The sequence below is a fragment of the Mustela lutreola genome, chromosome 13 (assembly GCF_030435805.1).
Source record: "Mustela lutreola isolate mMusLut2 chromosome 13, mMusLut2.pri, whole genome shotgun sequence".
Taxonomy (NCBI): Eukaryota; Metazoa; Chordata; class Mammalia; order Carnivora; family Mustelidae; genus Mustela; species Mustela lutreola.
In genome coordinates this window covers 64,351,006-64,369,139 of record NC_081302.1, presented here as the reverse complement: position 1 = coordinate 64,369,139, position 18,134 = coordinate 64,351,006, and the positions used below count along the sequence as shown (strand labels likewise).

General features: G+C 37.7%; 2 pseudogenes; one reads left to right on the top strand and one right to left on the bottom strand.

Moving 5' to 3' along the window:
* The window catches only part of LOC131814146 (mitochondrial ornithine transporter 1-like), a 395,300-nt pseudogene that overhangs the window by 127,901 nt on the left and 249,265 nt on the right, over window positions 1-18,134 (bottom strand).
* Window positions 14,856-17,267, top strand: LOC131814142 (protein FAM81A-like; annotated as a pseudogene).

Below are 18,134 nucleotides of genomic sequence, written 5' to 3'. Positions count from 1 at the left end.
ATAACATAACCTAGATAAGATGTGGTTTACACTCTCCTTAAGACCTTTTTGAACTTTTTATTTTTTTAAAGATTTTATTTGTTTATTTGACAGAGAGAAAGATCACAAGCAGACAGAGGGGCAGGCAGAGAGAGAGGGAGAAGCAGGCTCCCCACTGAGCAGAGAGCCCGATTCGGGGCTCAATTCCAGGACCCTGAGATCATGACCTGAGCCGAAGGCAGAGACATAACCTACTGAGCCACCCAGGTGCCCCCCTTTTTGAACTTTTGTAAATTGATTTTGACTGCTCAAGTCTCAAGACTATGAATATGGACTAGTTATTGTTTTTAAATTTTTGCATGTAAAGAAAAACTTCCCTGCCTTAAATGATTTCATGAATAATTCAAATACTTTATCCTTCCCTATAGGGCTCTATCATATGAATTTATTTGGTCAACGGAATGACATAAAGCAGGTAATTGCAAAAATCCTTATAAGATTCCACTCTAGCTCTTGCCTTTTTGCTGTTACATAAGAACACACCCAGGCTAGCCTAATAAAGGATGAAAACATATGGAGCAGATAGGAGTTACCCCACATACCCCAGGTATTTGGTGGGATGGCCATAAGGTCATTATGGAGCAGCGAGGTAAGGTCATTATAGAGCAGCTGATAAGGGAAACTGAGATTCCATTCCACAGTGGTGATGTAGGAAGACCCCGACTTCACCTTCTCCATGGCCACACCAAATCTACAAATATTCATAGAATAGTTCCTTCTGAAGAACTGAAGGATGACTGAACAGCTTCTGCATAACAAAAGATAGGAAACTACATAGAGAACTTCAAGAGAGAGGGAGGCACAGCAATGAAGGGAAGCCCCACCTCTGACACTGTGAACCATAGAGGGGAGGGACAATACTGAGGGTTCAGTTAGAGATTCATCTGCCTTGAGGCAAGAAAATAAGCCATGGTTGAAAAGGGCAACTAGGATTAAAAAAAAAAAAATTGTAGCCCTAGAACTCCACCAAATGCTAGGGAAGCTCCTAGAAATCTCTCAAGATTGGACAGGTTGTTGCGTGTCACAGTTCATGCTCCCCTTCTACCTATATAGTGTAGATAGAAGCACAGTTTACACATCCAACCTGGTTTAGAGCCCCAGTGAGCCCTGGGCCCCTAGCCCACATGAGCCCCAGCCATTCTATCAAAATGGCCCTAGTATGACACACACTGGGACACTCCTGCTAGGCACCCACTACACCTCCAGCCATTGTATCAAAGTCATATGCATGCAAAGCACCCTGAAACATTGCAGGCCCCCACTGCATTGGCTTCAGATGGCTTGCTAGAGCACTTACTGCAGAGAGTGTGCTAGGACCTCCTGGTTCACAGTTGCTTTGGCTCCAGCTAACTTGCCAGGGAGCCCTTTGCAGTAAGCACCTAAGGACACACTGGCTTGCACCCACCTCAGCTTCAATAGTTCTGCCAGGGAGTAGTTGTGTGTGGAGAACCTGAGGCACCCTCACTGATACCGACTTCAACAGCTGTCTTGCTGGGGTGCCGCTTGTGCAGGGTGCACCAGGACCTCCCTAAGCTTGTGCTCCACTTCAGCAGTATCTGCATGGAGAGCCATGGGACACCTAGCTTTCACCCATTTCAACTATTTTGTAAGCGTTCTCTCAGTGTGTAGAGCCCTAGGACCCTCTGCTTACAGCCACTTCACCTTCAGCTGTGCTACCAGGGTGCTCTCTCTATGTGGACAGCTCCAGAAATGACCTGACTCAGACACACTTCAGTTATGGCCATCCCACCAGGATGCAGCCCCCGCATGGAGTGCCCCAGTACCCACAGATCACACAAGCCACAATTCTAGCCAGCCCTTCGAAGTTACTAGGAACACACAGTGTACACAAGGGACGACCATACACACGACCATTCCTTCAAGTTTCGGATAAGTAGCTGTTCTAATCATAGTAGCACATGCAGAAAATCAAGTAAAATTGGAGGCAGAGGAATATGCTTCAAATAAAGAACAAAACAAAACCTCAGAAAAAGACTAAATGAAACAGAGATAATCAATATGCCTGATAAAAAGTTTACAGTTATGGTCATAAAGGTGTTTACTTCTAGAGAAAAAGTGAAAGACCTCAGGGATAACTTCCACAAAGAGAAAACAAAAAGGAGCAAATCAGAGTTGAAGAATGTAATAACAGAAATGAAAAACTACTAGATGGCATCAATAGTAAGTTAGCAAATGCAGAACACATAAGTGATCTAGAAGATAGCTGAATAGCAAAAAGAAAAAAAGAATTTTTAAAAAATGAGCATAGGTTAAGGGATCTCTCAGACAACATCAAATAAGTAAGCATTTGCATATTTGGGGCCTCAGAAGGAGAAGAGAAAGGAGTAGAAAATATATTTGAAAAAATAATAGCTGAAAACATCCCTAACCTGAGGAAGGAAGTAACAGCCAGGTTCAGGAACCATAGAATTCCAAGCAAGATGAACCCGAGGAGGGCCACACCATAACACAGAATAATTAGAATGTCAAATGTTAACGATAAAGAGAATTTTAAAGGCAGCCAGAGTGAAGCAAAAAGTTACATAAAAGGGAAACCCCATCAGGCTATCAAAAAAGAGAAGGAAAGTCAAGAATAACACTAGAGAAATTTATAATCTTAAGTAAAGAGAAGAAGTAACAGAGAAGAACCACAAAAACAACCTGAAAACAATCAAAATGACAGTAAGTACACACTGAAAATAATTACTTAAATATAAGTGCTCTACACACCCCAATGAAAAGGCATAGGGTGGACCAATGGATAAAAAACAAAACGCATCTACATGTTGCCTACAAGACACTATTTCAGATATAAGGACACACTCAGGCTGAAAGTGAATGGATCGAAAACATATTTCATGCAGAAGGAAGTGGAAAAAAACCCCCAAGGTGACAATATTTATATCACAAAAATCCGACCTTTAAGACTTACAAGAGAATAAGTAGGGCACTGCATAATGATAAAGAATCAATTGAACAAGATAATCCAACAATCATAAATATCTATGTACCCAACAATGGCACACTTAAATACTTAAAGCACATATTAATACCTGTAAAGGAAGAAAGAGTAATACAATAATAGTAGGGGAATTTAACACAGCACTTTTTAAATAGATATATCATACAGGCAGAATATCAATAAGGAAAGTATGTCTTTGAACAATACAGTAGGTCAGATGGAACTAACAGATAAATACAGTACATGCCACATAAAAACAAAAGAATACAAATTATTTTATATGCACACAGAATGTTTTCCAGGATAGATCACATGGTAGGCCAAAAAAACAAGTCTCAATACATTTAAAAAGATTGAGTCATATTGTGTATATTTTCTAATCACAATGGGGTGAAATAGAAACCAATTACAGAAAAAAAAATTGGAAAACCAAACAGGTGGAGATTAAACAACATGCTACCAAGCAATAAATGAGTCAACAAAGAAAATGAAGAGGAAATTAAAAAATATATGGAGACAAATGAAAATGAAAACACTATAGTCTAAATCTTTGAGACCCAGAGAAAGAGACCTAAAAGGGATATTTATAGAGATACCAGCCAACCCAAAGATATAAGAAAAACCTCAGTCTGAAAACCTAAAAAAATTAGAAAAAGAAAAGTAAAGTCCAAAATTAGTAGATGGAAATATTTAATAAAAATCGAGCATAAATGAATGAAGTAGAGTCTTTAAGAATAGGAAAGACCAACAAAACAAAGAACTGATTCTTTCAAAACATTAAAAAAGTCAATAAATCTTTAGCCAGACTGATCAAGAGAAGAAAACAAAAGGAACTGGATGAAACCAGAGACAAAAGAGTTAACAAAGAACACCATAGAGGTACAAAATATTATAATAGAGTACTAAAAAAAAATTATGTGTCAAAAAATAAGATAACCTAGAAAAAAAAATAGATGAACTCCTAGAAACATACAGTCATCCTAAACTGAATCAGGAAGACATACAAATTCAAAATCCAAATTATTGCTGACAGAATTGAATTCCTAATCAAAAAACTCCCAACAAATTCCAGGATCAGACAGATCATAGGTGAATTTACCAAATATTTAAAAAGGAGTTAATACCTATTGTCTTCAATCTATTCCAAAACAATAGCAAAGAAAGTATAGCTCTGAAGTTCAGCCTAATGAGGCCAGCATTACCCTGATACCAAAACAGACAAATACACTACAAAAAAACCCAAAACTACAGAACATTATCACTGAAGAACACAGAAGCAAAAATTCTCAACAAAATATTAGCAAACCATATTTAACAAGACATTAAAAGGAACATTCACCATGATCAAGTGGGATTTATTCCAGGTTTGCAAGAATGGCTCAATATTTGCAAATCAATCACCCCAAGTAAACAAAATGAAGTATAAAAACCATGCAATCATCTCAACAGATGCAGAAAAGCACGTGACAAAATTCAACATCCGTTTATGATAAAACTCTCCAAAAAATGGGTTTAGAAACAACATACCTCAACATAGTGAAAGTCATATATAACAAACTCACAGCTAATGTCATACTCAATGGTGAAAAATTGAGAGCTTTCCCTCTAAGATCAGAAACAAGACAAGGATGTCCACTCTTACCACTTTTATTCAGCATACTCCTGGAAGCTCTAACAACAGCAATCAGACAACAGAAAAAAAAAAAGCATCCAATTTGGTAAGGAAGAAGTTATTTTCACTATTTGCAGATTACATGATACTATACAGAGAAAACCCTAAAACCCTAATAAAAAACAATTAGAATACATGAATTCAATAAAGTTTCAGGACACAAAATTAATGCACAGAAATTGTTTTTTTGTACAATTAATAATGAAGTAGCAGAAAGAGAAAACAATTTGATTTACAATTGCACCAAAAAGAATAAAATAACCTAGAAATAAACTTAACAAAAGAGGTGGAAGAGCTGTGCTCTGAAAACTATAAAATGCTGATGAAAGAAATTGAAGACAAACCAGATTATGAGATATACTATAAAGCAATAGTAATCAAAATAATACGGTACTGGTAAAAAAATGGACACATTGAACAGATTAGAGAGCCCAGAAATAAACCCACACTTATAGGGAAAGTTAATCTAGGACAAAGGAGGCAAGACTGTATGTACACTAGGGGAAAAGATAGTCTCTTCAATAAGTGGTGGTGAGAAAACTGGACAGCTACATGCAAAAGAATGGTCATTTTGTTCCTTTTTGCTACAAAAATAAATATACTGGATTAAAGACCTAAATGTGACACCTGAAACTATAAAACTTCTTGAAGAAAATATAGGCAGTAAACTGTTTGACATCAGCCATTGCAACATCTTTCTAGATATGTGTCCTCAGTCAAGGGAAACAAAAGTAAATATAAACAATTAGGACTATTCCAAATAAGTTTTTGTACGGTGAAGGAAACCACCAACAAAACTAAAAAGCCACCTTGTGAATGGAAGAAGATCTTTGCAAATGATATATCTGATAAGGAGTTAATACTCAAAATATATAAAGGACTTATACAAGTCAACACCCCCCAAAATATGATTCCATTAAGAATGGGCAGACAACCTGAATAGACTTTTTCTTTGAATTGACATTTTTTTCAAAGAAGATAGAGATGGCCAACCCAGACATGAAAAGATGAAAGAGAAATGCAAATCAAAATCACAATCAGCTATCACTTTATACCTGTCAGAATGGCTAAAATCAAAGATAAGAAATAAGTGTTGGTGAGGGTGTGGAGAAAAAGAAACCCTTGTGCACTAGTGGTAGGAATGCAAACTGGTACACCCACTGTGGAAAAGAGTACAGAGGTTCTTGAAAAAAAATTAAAAATAGAATTACCATATGATCCAGTAATTTCACTACTGGGTTATGTAAAGAAAACAGAAATGCTCATTCACAAAGTTATCTGTACCTCTATGGTTACTGCATCATTATTTACAATAGCCAAGATATGGATATCCAGTACACTTCATAAATCCATATATTCAACAGACACACAAGAAGATGCTCAACATCACCCACGACCAAGGGAAATGCAAATCAAAACCACAATAACACCTCATAGAAGTGTCCATCAAAAGATGGATGGCTTAAAAAAAAAAAGATGGATGGCTAAACAGGAGGTGGTATATATATACACAAAGAATATTACTGAGCCATAAAAAAGAATGAGATCCTGCTATTTGCAGTAACATGGTTGAACCTAGAGGTATCATTTTGAATTAGTATCTTTTGTTTTCTTTGGGTAGATACCTGGATCACAGAATATGTCTATTTTTTGTTTTGGAGAAACTTCCACACTCTTTTCAACAGTGGTTGCACCCAGTTTGTATTTCCCACCAGCAGTGCACAGGGTTCTTTTTTGCTACATCCTCACCAACATCTGTTGTTTCTTGTGTTGTTGATTTTAGCCATTCTGACAGGTGTGAGGTGTTATTGTGGTTTTGATTTGCATTTCCCTTGGTCGTGGGTGATGTTGAGCATCTTCTTGTGTGTCTGTTGAATATATGGATTTATGAAGTGTACTGGATATCTATATTTCACAGCAGCCAATAAGAAAACAAAACGTTAAAATACCATTTAAAATATCAGAGACTCCTGGGGAAGATGGTAGAGTAGGAGGACTTTCAGCTCATCGCCTCACACAGATAAAACTAAATAAATGCATCAGTGTAAATAACCCAAAAAATGACACGGAGACTGGCAGAACAAACTCCACAGCTAAATGTAGAGAAGGGGCCACTGAAAGAGGGTAGTAAGGACAGAGACATGGTCTGGAGCTAAAGAGACCCATACAACTGTCTGCAGGAGGGAGGGGTGCTGCAGGCATGGTGAGGGGCGAAAAACAAACCTCCACATCAGGGACCCCATGTAGGGAAGATGAATCCCCATTACATTTGGCTTTGAAAACCAGAAGCACCTAATTTGGTGAGTTCTTACAACCAGTGGGACTTAAAACATGGAATTTCAAAAATCAGCAGGAGTAAGAAAAGTGGGAAACACAAAGCAGTTAAAGTAAGTATAACTATAAAAAACAGTGAGCATACTTAGAAAGTAAAAGTAAAGTATGACACCACATTGTGGAGAGGAGAGGAGTGAAGAATGAATTCAAACTTAAGTGACCATTGACTCAATATGGTCTATTATATGCAGAAGATGTTACATATAAACCTAACAGTAACCACAAATCAAAAACTGGTAATAGACATGCAAAGAAGAAAGAGAAAGGAATCCAAATGTATCTCATTAAAGAAAGTCAGCTGATTGTGAGAGAAGAGAGCAAGAAAAGAAAGAGAGATCTACCAAAACAACCATGAAACAAGTAACAATGACAAATACATATCCATCGATAATTGCTTTGAATGTAAATGGACTAAATGTTCCAATCAAAAGACATAAAGAGATGGAATGGGAAAAAATAACCAAGACCCAGCTATATGCTGCCTCCAAGAGATTCATTGCAAACCTAAAGACACATGCACATTGAAAGTGAAGAGATGGAGAATGCATGCAAATGCATGTGAAAAGAAAGCTAGGGTAGCAATACTTACGTCAAACAAAATAGAGTTTAAAACAAACTGTAACAAGAGACAAAGAAGAACACTATATAATCATAAATGGAACAATCCAACAGGAAGATATAACAATTGTAAATATTTATGTACCTAAATACATAAAGCAGCTAATAACAAACATAAAAGATGTAACTGAGAGTCATACAATAGTAGTAGAGGACTTTAACACCTCACTTACATCAATGGACTGGTCATCCAAACAGAAAATCATCAAGGAAACAATGGCTTTGAATAATACATGGGACCGTATTGAATCAACAGATACATTCAGAACATTCCATCCTGAAGCAGCAGAATATACATTCTTTTCAAGTACACATGGAATGTTGTCCAGAACAGAGAACAAATTAGACCACAAAACACGTCTCAACAAATTCACAAAGATCCAAGTCATAGCAGGCTTCTTTTCTGACTACAACTATGAAACTAAGAATCAACAACAAGAAGAAATCTGTTAAGATCACCAATACATGGAGATTAAATAACATGCTACTAAACAATGAACAGGTCAATCAAGAAATCAAAAAGGAAATCAAAAGATACACAGAGTCAAATGAAAATCAAACACAACGGTTCAAAATCTTTGGGGTGCACCAAAAGCTATTCTAAGAGGGAAGTTTAGAGCAATACAGGCCCACCTCAAGTAGAAGTCTCAGATACAAAATCTAACCTTATATCTAAAGGAGTTAGAAAAAGAAGATCAAACAGATAAAGGAAATAAAGATCATACTCAATGGTGAAAGACTGGGAAAATTTAACTATGAATGAAGAGATGAAACTTCTGAGGAAAAATAATCAAATGGATGAACCTCATCTGTTTCAAGCTGAGAAAGATTTATTTCCTGAAGGCAGTGAAAATACAGGCCTTGGAAGCAGTAGTTGTAACTGCCAGGAGAAAAAAGAATGAGTAGGGTCCAATACCAGTAGAATGAGACAGTCTCAGAATCATCTACAGAAAAAAATGACGATGTTACAGAAGTTTTAGATGGATTATTATGTACAGTTCTACTTTTACACTGTATGCAATTTTAATGAAACAAAGTGGACAAAATTAGCTCCATAAGATAAGCAGATTGTAAAATAAAGTACTTTATGAGATAAGTTCTGTTCATGCAGAACTGTAAATTATGAGCTGTTCTGGGTCTTGCTTAGTACTGGTTTTTTGTTTTGGAGGGGGCAGGGGCCTCTGGTTAAATTTCGATTTGTATGTAGTTTTTTTTTTTTTTTAATTTAGAATTAAAGTTTTTATTTTATTTTTAGAAAAGATTTTATTTATTTGAGAGAGGGAGAGAGAGCAAGAGCGTGCACATGCATGAGTGGTGGAAGGGGCAGAGGGAGAAGGAAAGAACCCTCAAGCCAGCTCCTCCATGAGCCCAGAGTTTGACTCAGGGTTCAGTCCCAGGACCCTGAGAACATGACACTTAACCAACTGAGTCACCCAGATGCCCCTAGAATTCGAATTTTTAAATGGAAGTAGCAATTACAATCTTTAAACCTTTGGAGAGTGTCACCTTTAGTTTATAGATATACACGAAAGCTTTTTGTCTTGTCTTTTTCTGACAGGTTTAGCAGTTTTCATATTTTGGTCAACGTTTCAACATTTTACCATATGAATTATATGGTTTTGTGTTAGTTCCATACTACCTATAAATATATATTACCTATATTTATCTCTTATAGGAAAATATAAAATTTATCCCCTTAGAATAATATGTGTTTATATGTAATATAGTATATCCCCTACAATATATAATATACATAATATAGCATGCAATATAATATGTTTTATGTAAAATATATAACATTTTATATGATTATATAAAAACTATTATATATAATATACAACTCAATGATATATATAAATTATCTAGTTTATAGTTTATAAATTTATAGAATTTATAATATAATTACATAATGTATAAACTAAAAATATGTACTTATATAAACTATATACTGTGTATATTTAATTTGATTATAGGTACATGTTAATATATACATGTTATATTTTTATATATATAACTATTTCTAAATATACATCTATTTTTCTAGGTTTTGTTTTTCTGTTTCTATAGAAGATGAATTTCTATTATGTATGTCTAAACAAAATGTATATTTATATATTATAACATATACTAAATGTATTGTATGTAACTCCATATTTTATATACATAATTATATATCCTATATTGTGTAGTTTAACATATATTACATATAAATACACATATATTATCCTAAGGGGAAAATGTTATTTTTGTGTTTCTAAGAGATGAGTATATACATAAATATATATGCAATATGTATTTATAAATAGAATAAAATATACTGCATATAATTTAATGTAATTGTAAATATGATGTAATTGTAAATTACATTAAATTACATACTATGTAATATATGATATATATTTAAACATGTATTATTCTAAGAGGGACATATATTAGCCTAATATAGTAATATCAATTTATTATATAATATTTATAACTATTATTTAATATATAACATAAATTATTGTACACTGTATATAATATATATGTATATAATTGTATACATATTATTCCAAGGGGAAAATGTTTTATTTTTCTGTTTGTCTAAGAGATGAATAAAATGGATACTTCTTTTCAATTGATAATCATTGAGCTCATCTCTCTCAAGGCAGTTTCTTTCTGACTACATATATTCCTTGACTTGGGATGGGGTTAGTTCCCAACCAACCCATTTTTGATTGAAGATATTAAAAGTAAAGAATACATTTAATACATGAAACCTACCCAACATCATAACTTAGCCTAGCCTACCTTTTCTTTTTTTTTTTTTTTTTTAATTTTTTATTTTTTATAAACATATATTTTTATCCCCAGGGGTACAGGTCTGTGAATCACCAGGTTTACACACTTCATAGCACTCACCAAATCACATACCCTCCCCAATGTCCATAATCCCACCCCCTTCTCCCAAACCCCCTCCCCCCGGCAACCCTCAGTTTGTTTTGTGAGATTAAGAGTCACTTATGGTTTGTCTCCCTCCCAATCCCATCTTGTTTCATTTATTCTTCTTCTACCCACTTAAGCCTCCATGTTGCATCACCACTTCCTCATATCAGGGAGATCATATGATAGTTGTCTTTCTCTGCTTGACTTATTTCGCTAAGCATGATACGCAGCCATCAAAAGAAATGAAATCTTGCCATTTGCAACAACATGGATGGAACTACCTTTTCTTTTTTATGTTATGTTAGTCACCATACAGTACATCATTATTTTTTGATGTAGTGTTCTGCGATTCATTGTTTGTGTATAATGCAGTGCTCCATGCAATACATGCCCTCCTTAATATCCATCACCAGGCTAAGCCATTCCCCCACACGCCCTCCCCTCTGAAACCCTCAGTTTGTTTCCTGGAGTCTATAGACTCTCATGGTTCATCTCCCCCTCTGATTTCCCCCACTTCATTTTCCCCTTCCTTCTCCTAATGTCCTCCACACTATTCCTTATGTCCCACATATAAGTAAAGCCATATGATAATTGTCTTTCTCTGCTTGACTTATTTCACTTAGCGTAATCCCCTCCACTTCCAACCATGTTGATGCAAATGATGGGTATTCACCCTTTCTGATGGCTGAGTAATTTTACATTGTATATATGAGCCACATCTTCTTTATCCATTCATCTGTTGAAGGGTATCTCAGCTCCTTATGGGTTGGCTATTGTGGACATTGCTGCTGTGAACACTGGGGTGCATGTACCCCTTCTTTTCACTACATCAGTATCTTTGGGGTAAATGCCCAGTAGTACAATTGCTGGGTCATAGGGTAGCTCTATTTTTAATAGAGGAACCTCCATACTGTTTTCCAATGTGACTGTACCAACTTACATTCCGACCAACAGTGTTAGAGGGTTCCCCTTTCTCTGTATCCTCTCCAACATTTGTTGTTTCCTGCCTTGTCAATTTTTGCCATTCTAACTGGTGTAAGGAGGTATCTCAATGTGGTTTTAATTTGAATTTCCCTGATGGCTAATGATAATTGAGCTTTTTTTCATGCGTCTGTAAGCCATTCGTATGTCTTCTTTGCAGAAGCATCTGTTCATGTCTTCTGCTCATGTTTTTACTTAATTGGTTTTTTGGGTGTTGAATTTGAGAAGTTCTTCATAGATCTTGAATACCAGTCCTTTATCTGTAATGTCATTTACAAATATCTTCTGAAGTCAAACTCTCTCTCTTCATAGATGACATGATACTTTATGTAGAAAACCCAAAATTCTCTACCCCAAAATTACTAGAATTCATACAGAAATTCAGTAATGTGGCAGGATACAAAATCAATGTGCAGAAATCCGTTGTTTTCTTCTACACTAACAATGAAAATATAGAAAGGGAAATTAGAGAATCGATTCCATTTACTATAGCACCAACAACCATATAATACCTGCGAATAAACCTAACCAAAGAGGTAAAGGATCTCTACTCAAGGAACTACAGAACACTCATGAAAGAAATTGAAGAAGACAAAAAATATGGAAAAATATTCCATGCTCATGGATTGGAAGAATAAACATTGTTAAAATATCTATGCTGCCCAGAGCAATCTATTCCTTCAACGCCATCCCAATCAAAATACTAAAGGTATTTTTCAAAGTATTGGGACAAACAATCCTAAAATTTGTATGGAACCAGAAAAGATCTCGAATCACCAAGGAAATGTTGAAAAAGAAAAACGAAGCTAGGGGCATCACATAGCCTGATTTCAAGCTTTATTACAAAGCTGTGATCACCAGCATGGGACTGGCACAAAAACAGACACATAGACCAACAGAACAGAGTAGAGAGCCCAGATATGGACCCTCAACTCTATGGTCAACTAATCTTCAACAAAGCAGGAAAAAATATCCAGTGGAAAAAAAGACAGTCTCTTCAATAAATGGTGCTGGGAAACTTGGACACCTATGTACAGAAGAATGAAACTTAACCATTGTCTTATACCATACACAAAGATAAACTCTAAATGGATGAAAGAATTCAACACGGGCAGGGATCCATCAAAATCCTAGAGAAGAACACAGGCAGTGTAACCCTCTTCGACATCAGCCATAGCAACTTCTTTCAAGACACATCTCCAAAGTCAAGGGAAACAAAAGCAAAAATGAACTTTTGGGACTTCATCAAGATAAAAGTCTCCTGCACAGCAAAGGAAACCGTCAACAAAACAAAGCAGCCTAGTCTACCTTAATTGTGCTCAAAAACACATTATCCTATAGTTGGACAAAATCATCTGATAGGAAGTCTATTTTGTAGTAAGGTGTTGAATGTCTCATGTAATATATTGAATACTGCACTGAATAGAAAAAACAAACATGGCTATACAGACACACAATTGTTGTCAGGGTATCAACTGTACACACTCATGATCACACAGCTGCTGGGAACTGCAGCTGATGAAAATGCTTGTACATCAGATCACTAGCCTGGGAAAAGATCAAAATTCACACTTCAAAGTGTGAGGTCTACTGAATGCTTATCACTTTCACACTGGTGTAAAGTCGAGCATTTTTTTATTTTTATTTTTTATTTAAATGCAAGTTAGTTAACATAGAGGGTAGTATTGTTTTCAGGAGTAGAATTCAGTGATTCATCAGTTTTATCTATCTATCTATCTATTTATTTATTTATTAAATATTTTATTTATTTATTTGACAGATGGAGATCACAAGTAGGCAGAGAAACAGGCAGAGAAGGAAGAGGAAGCAGGCTCCCTGCTGAGCAGAGAGCCTGATGCAGGGCTCGATCCCAGGACCCTGGGATCATGACCTGAGCTGAAGGCAGAGGCTTTAACCCACTGAGCCACCCAGGCGCCCTAAAACGCTTATTTTAATAAGTATTTCCATCGTGGGGACGCCTGGGTGGCTCAGTGGGTTAAGCCTCTGCCTTCGGCTCAGGTCATGATCCCAGGGTCCTGGGATCGAGCTCCACATCGGGCTCTCTGCTCGGCAGGAAGCCTGCTTCCTCCCTCTCTCTCTGCCTGCTTCTCTGCCTACTTGTGATCTCTGTCTGTTAATAAAATAAGGTCTTTAAAAAAAAAAAAAAAGAAGTATTTCCATCGTGACAAAATAGAATAGTATAATGAATCCCTGTGTGCCTGTCATCCAGGCTCGTGTGTAGGCAGCCTTCACTCAACATTACTTTAAAGCAATCCCAGACATCGCATCACTTTGTAAACTTTTCAGTATGTAATTACAATGATAAACATGCTTTAGATGTAATTATAATCCCATTTCACACAGGAAAAGTGAAAAATAATTTTTTAAGTATTTTCAGATATCTAGTTAGTATTCACATTTTCTCTTACGGTTAGTTTGTTCAAATCAGGATACCTTGCAATCGGTTGATTTTTCTCTCAATGCCTTTTTTTTTTAATTCCATGTTTCTCCTTCTCTTATCTCTCTTTTCTATCCCACATAATGCATTTATTAAAGAAGCTAGTGGTTTATTTTATAGAGTGTCTCAGATTTTATTGATTTTATTTTGACATACTTCCCTGCCCCTTGTATTCCTTATAGACTGGAATTTACAGCTAGAAGTTCTTTTTTCTTTTTTTCTGTTGAATATTTCATAGAGGGTGCTGTGCATTTTCATCAAGGGGTACATAGTGCCTGTTTGTCTTTTTTTGTGTGTGTGTGATGTAGCAGCAGCCCCTAATAGCTAGATAGTCAATAGCTAGTCAATAGCTAGATCTGTTAACTTCATTTGGGGTTAAAGTGGTGATATTCCTGTTTAATTCCATAGTTTACTCATTTATTAGTTGTAATAACTTAAAACATTTCAATACACTTTTTGAAACGTGGTGTAGAGGCCCTCTTCTCATTGAAGTAAATGTTAAAACAGTAATGATGTTAAAATCCACATACTGAATTGGAATGCTTCATGTATCTGACTAGGTTTTCCTGTGTGTATATTTAGTTTTTAAAGACTTCTTAGGAAGTTCTATGATTCCTGATTTTACTCTGATTATGATTTCTGTTAAGAAATGCCAACTGGGGTGCGCGGGGAAAGCCTCCAGCTCGGGCTGCCACGGCAACCGCGTCCAGGCAACGCGCCCGGAAGCGGCTCCGGCGGCGCGCGGCGGCTCGCGCCCCCCGGGAGCCGCGAACCCGGCCGGGCCGCGCGCCGGGCCAGGCGGCAGGCGCGCGCTGATTGGACGGCGCTCCCCGCGGCGCGGGCCCGCAGCCGGGCGCCCCGCCCAGCCCGCGCCAGCGGCCGCCGCACCCAGCCGCGCCGGCGAGGACGTGGGCAGCCGCGGCGCGCCCGCCCCCCGCGCCGAAGTAAATTATTAAAAAGAAAGTGGCCCAACGGAACACTGCATTTCCTTCTCTCGTCACTGAGGAAAGGTATAATATATGGAAAATATGCATCTACGGCGAGTTAGAACCATGCCCCGACACAGCCAGTCCCTGACCATGGCACCCTACTCCTCTGTAAGCCTCGTGGAACAACTGGAAGATAGGATCCTCTGTCACGAGAAGACAACCGCGGCCCTTGTGGAGCACGCCTTCCGGATTAAGGACGACATTGTTAGCAGTTTGCCGAAAATGCAGAACAAAGGGGGCGGCGACCGCTTGGCCAGGCTCTTCTTGGAGGAGCACATCAGAAACATAACTGCCATTGTGAAGCAGCTCAATCGGGATATCGAGGTACTGCAGGAGCAGATCCGGGCCCGGGACAACATCAGCTATGGAACGAATTCCGCCTTAAAGACCTTGGAGATGCGTCAGCTCTCGGGTTTGGGGGACCTGCGGGGAAGAGTGGCAAGATGTGACGCCAGCACAGCCAGACTCTCTGCAGAGCACAAAACAACTTACGAGGGGCTCCAGCACTTGAACAAAGAACAGCAAGCTGCCAAACTTATCTTGGAAACAAAAATCAAAGATGCAGAGGGACAGATTTCTCAGCTTTTGAACAGAGTGGCCTTGTCGATATCAGAGCAAAGCACCAAACTGAAGATGTCCCACAGAGATAGTAACCACCAGCTTCAACTTCTGGATACAAAATTTAAAGGTACGATTGAGGAACTCTAATGAGATTTTATCTGCACGGAATTGGTTACAACAGGAACAAGAACGGATAGAGAAAGAACTTTTATAGAAAATTGATCAGCTTTCCTTGGTCGTTAAGGAAAACAGTGGAGCCAGCGAAAGGGACATGGAGAAGAAGCTCAGCCAGATGTCAGCCAGATGTCAGCCAGACTTGACAAAATAGAAGAAAGTCAGAAGGAGAATATGGAAGTGCAGAGAACAAAACAGGAAGAAGAGAAAGTGCATGGGCGCATCAGCAAGCTGGAGTTACAGATGAATGAGGACATGAAGGAAATGAAAGCAGAAGTTGATGCTGGGTTGGCGGCCATCTATGAAAGCATAGGATCCCTCAGGCAAGTTCTTGAAGCCAAGATGAAGTTGGACAAGGACCAGCTACAGAAGCAAATCCAGCAGATGCAGAAGCCAGAGGCCCCCATGTGAGGGGAGCTGGGACAAGGACCTCAGAAGTGTTTTGCTGGTGGGGCAAGAGCCAGGTGCCGCCGTGGCCAGGCGGTCACTGCCTTCAGAAGTGTTCTATTCATGGCGTGCATGTGCCAAGCAATGTGTTTTCATGGGTCTAAATGTTTACCTTAAGTCTGGAAAACACTTCCTTTAAAAGTATTAAGTACAATTTTTGCCACTCTATTTCATTTCTTTAAATTCAATGGAATAGCCTCCCGGCCCCTAAATTTGGAAAGGCTTTTGTCCCTCTTCATTTTATGAATGTAAAGACTTAACGACTTTCCTTCAATGCTTGACGCTCTAGCCAAGACTTTACTATTTTGAAAAATGTCATGGTGATTTTTTTTTAATTAATAAACTAATGAATTGTCACAGGAATGTGTTAGCTCCTCACCCTAAATTAAGAGAATGTCCTGGTAGATTGGAATTCAACCCTTTAGTCCATATTTGGATTTTATTAATGTTATCTGTGCATTTCTTACATGGTTTCCTTCTTGTAAATCTTCTGTCTTTTGTAGGGAGAAGGGATTTAATTTTTGGAGAACCACCCCCCCACACCACCATTTATGTAATGAAGATAGCATAAAGATTGATAACTGCCATATACATTGCAAATTAAAATGGAAACTTAAGACAATTATCTAGCTAATACAAGGCACAATATCCACATCAACCACCTACTTATACCAGGTTTTAATATTGGAAACTTTTTTCAATTGCCTACAGCCTATATAGTGATAGCCATATATTTAGTAATGGAATGGTGGTTAATAGTCTGTTTATTGCACAATTAATTGTAAATCATAATAGGATGTGAGAATTTTTCAGGCTTTATGATCTCCTCTAAATGTTTCCAAAATTGGCACAAAGTGCTAACTAAGGTTTATATATACTTCTTGTAACTGTATCCTGTGCCTTGGTTTTACCACGTCAATGCACTGTATCCTCTAAAAGTTTTACGGACAAAATAGAAGGCATGATAATACATCAGAATTATGATGTAAAAATGGGATCCTATGTAATTTTTAAATGTTCTAAAAATTTTATCACTGTTAAGACATTAGTTGTTCAGTATTATTAATGAAATAGAAATTCATACTTTTGTATGGACAGAGAATCAAATTGATATTTATAACACTGTCAAGAAACTTTCATTTTGAGCAAAAAAAAAAAAAAAGAAATGCCAACTGGTTCTAATTATAACCTAATACTTGCTAAATTCCATATTTTAACAGGAACGAGGGGGAATAATGTCACTCACGGAGGTGTACTGTTTAGTAAACCGAGCTCGAGGAATGGAAGTAAGAATAGAACATTTAGATGTTCTTTAACTAAATATAGACTTTCTTAATATAACACAAATTCCCCAAAGTGAATACAATTTGAGGAAGGGTTGAGAACACCAGAACTATCCCAGTAGCGGTGTGGTGTGGTACAAGAGTGCTCTACTGCCTTGGGATCTGAGAGGAAGACTCTGTCCCTTGTTTTGCCAGTGTTGTGCTGAGTGACCTGGAGTAGCTCGCTGACCCTCACTGAGACTCGGTTTCCCTACCTTTGAAATGGGAATTTGGGTTGACTGATACCTTCTGGCTTTACTATTCCGTGCCCATACTGTGAATAATAAGCCTGTGTATGATGTCTTTTCTCTGGGGTTGTCGACTGTTTTTAGATTCACTGGGTTGGAGACAGGTGGTGTGTGGAGAAGCTGGGGGAAAGCTGCCCTCCTCCACAGGCTCTGAATCAGCAGTGGCTGTTCTTTAACCCTCCTTGTCTCTTCACACCCATGTGTCCTTGGCCCCCATGTTCTGTCCGTGCACTCTTCGTGCCCTTTAGTCAAACACAGTTTTGTGGTGTCAGTAGTCGCCTCTGTGCGAATAGCTCATAGACCTGTCCCTCCAGCGCTTACTGCAGCGCCGTATATTTGAGCCTCTGCTGTGTCTTCATCTGACTGGTCACCGTGAGTGCTATCAGTGAGTACTGACTATGAAC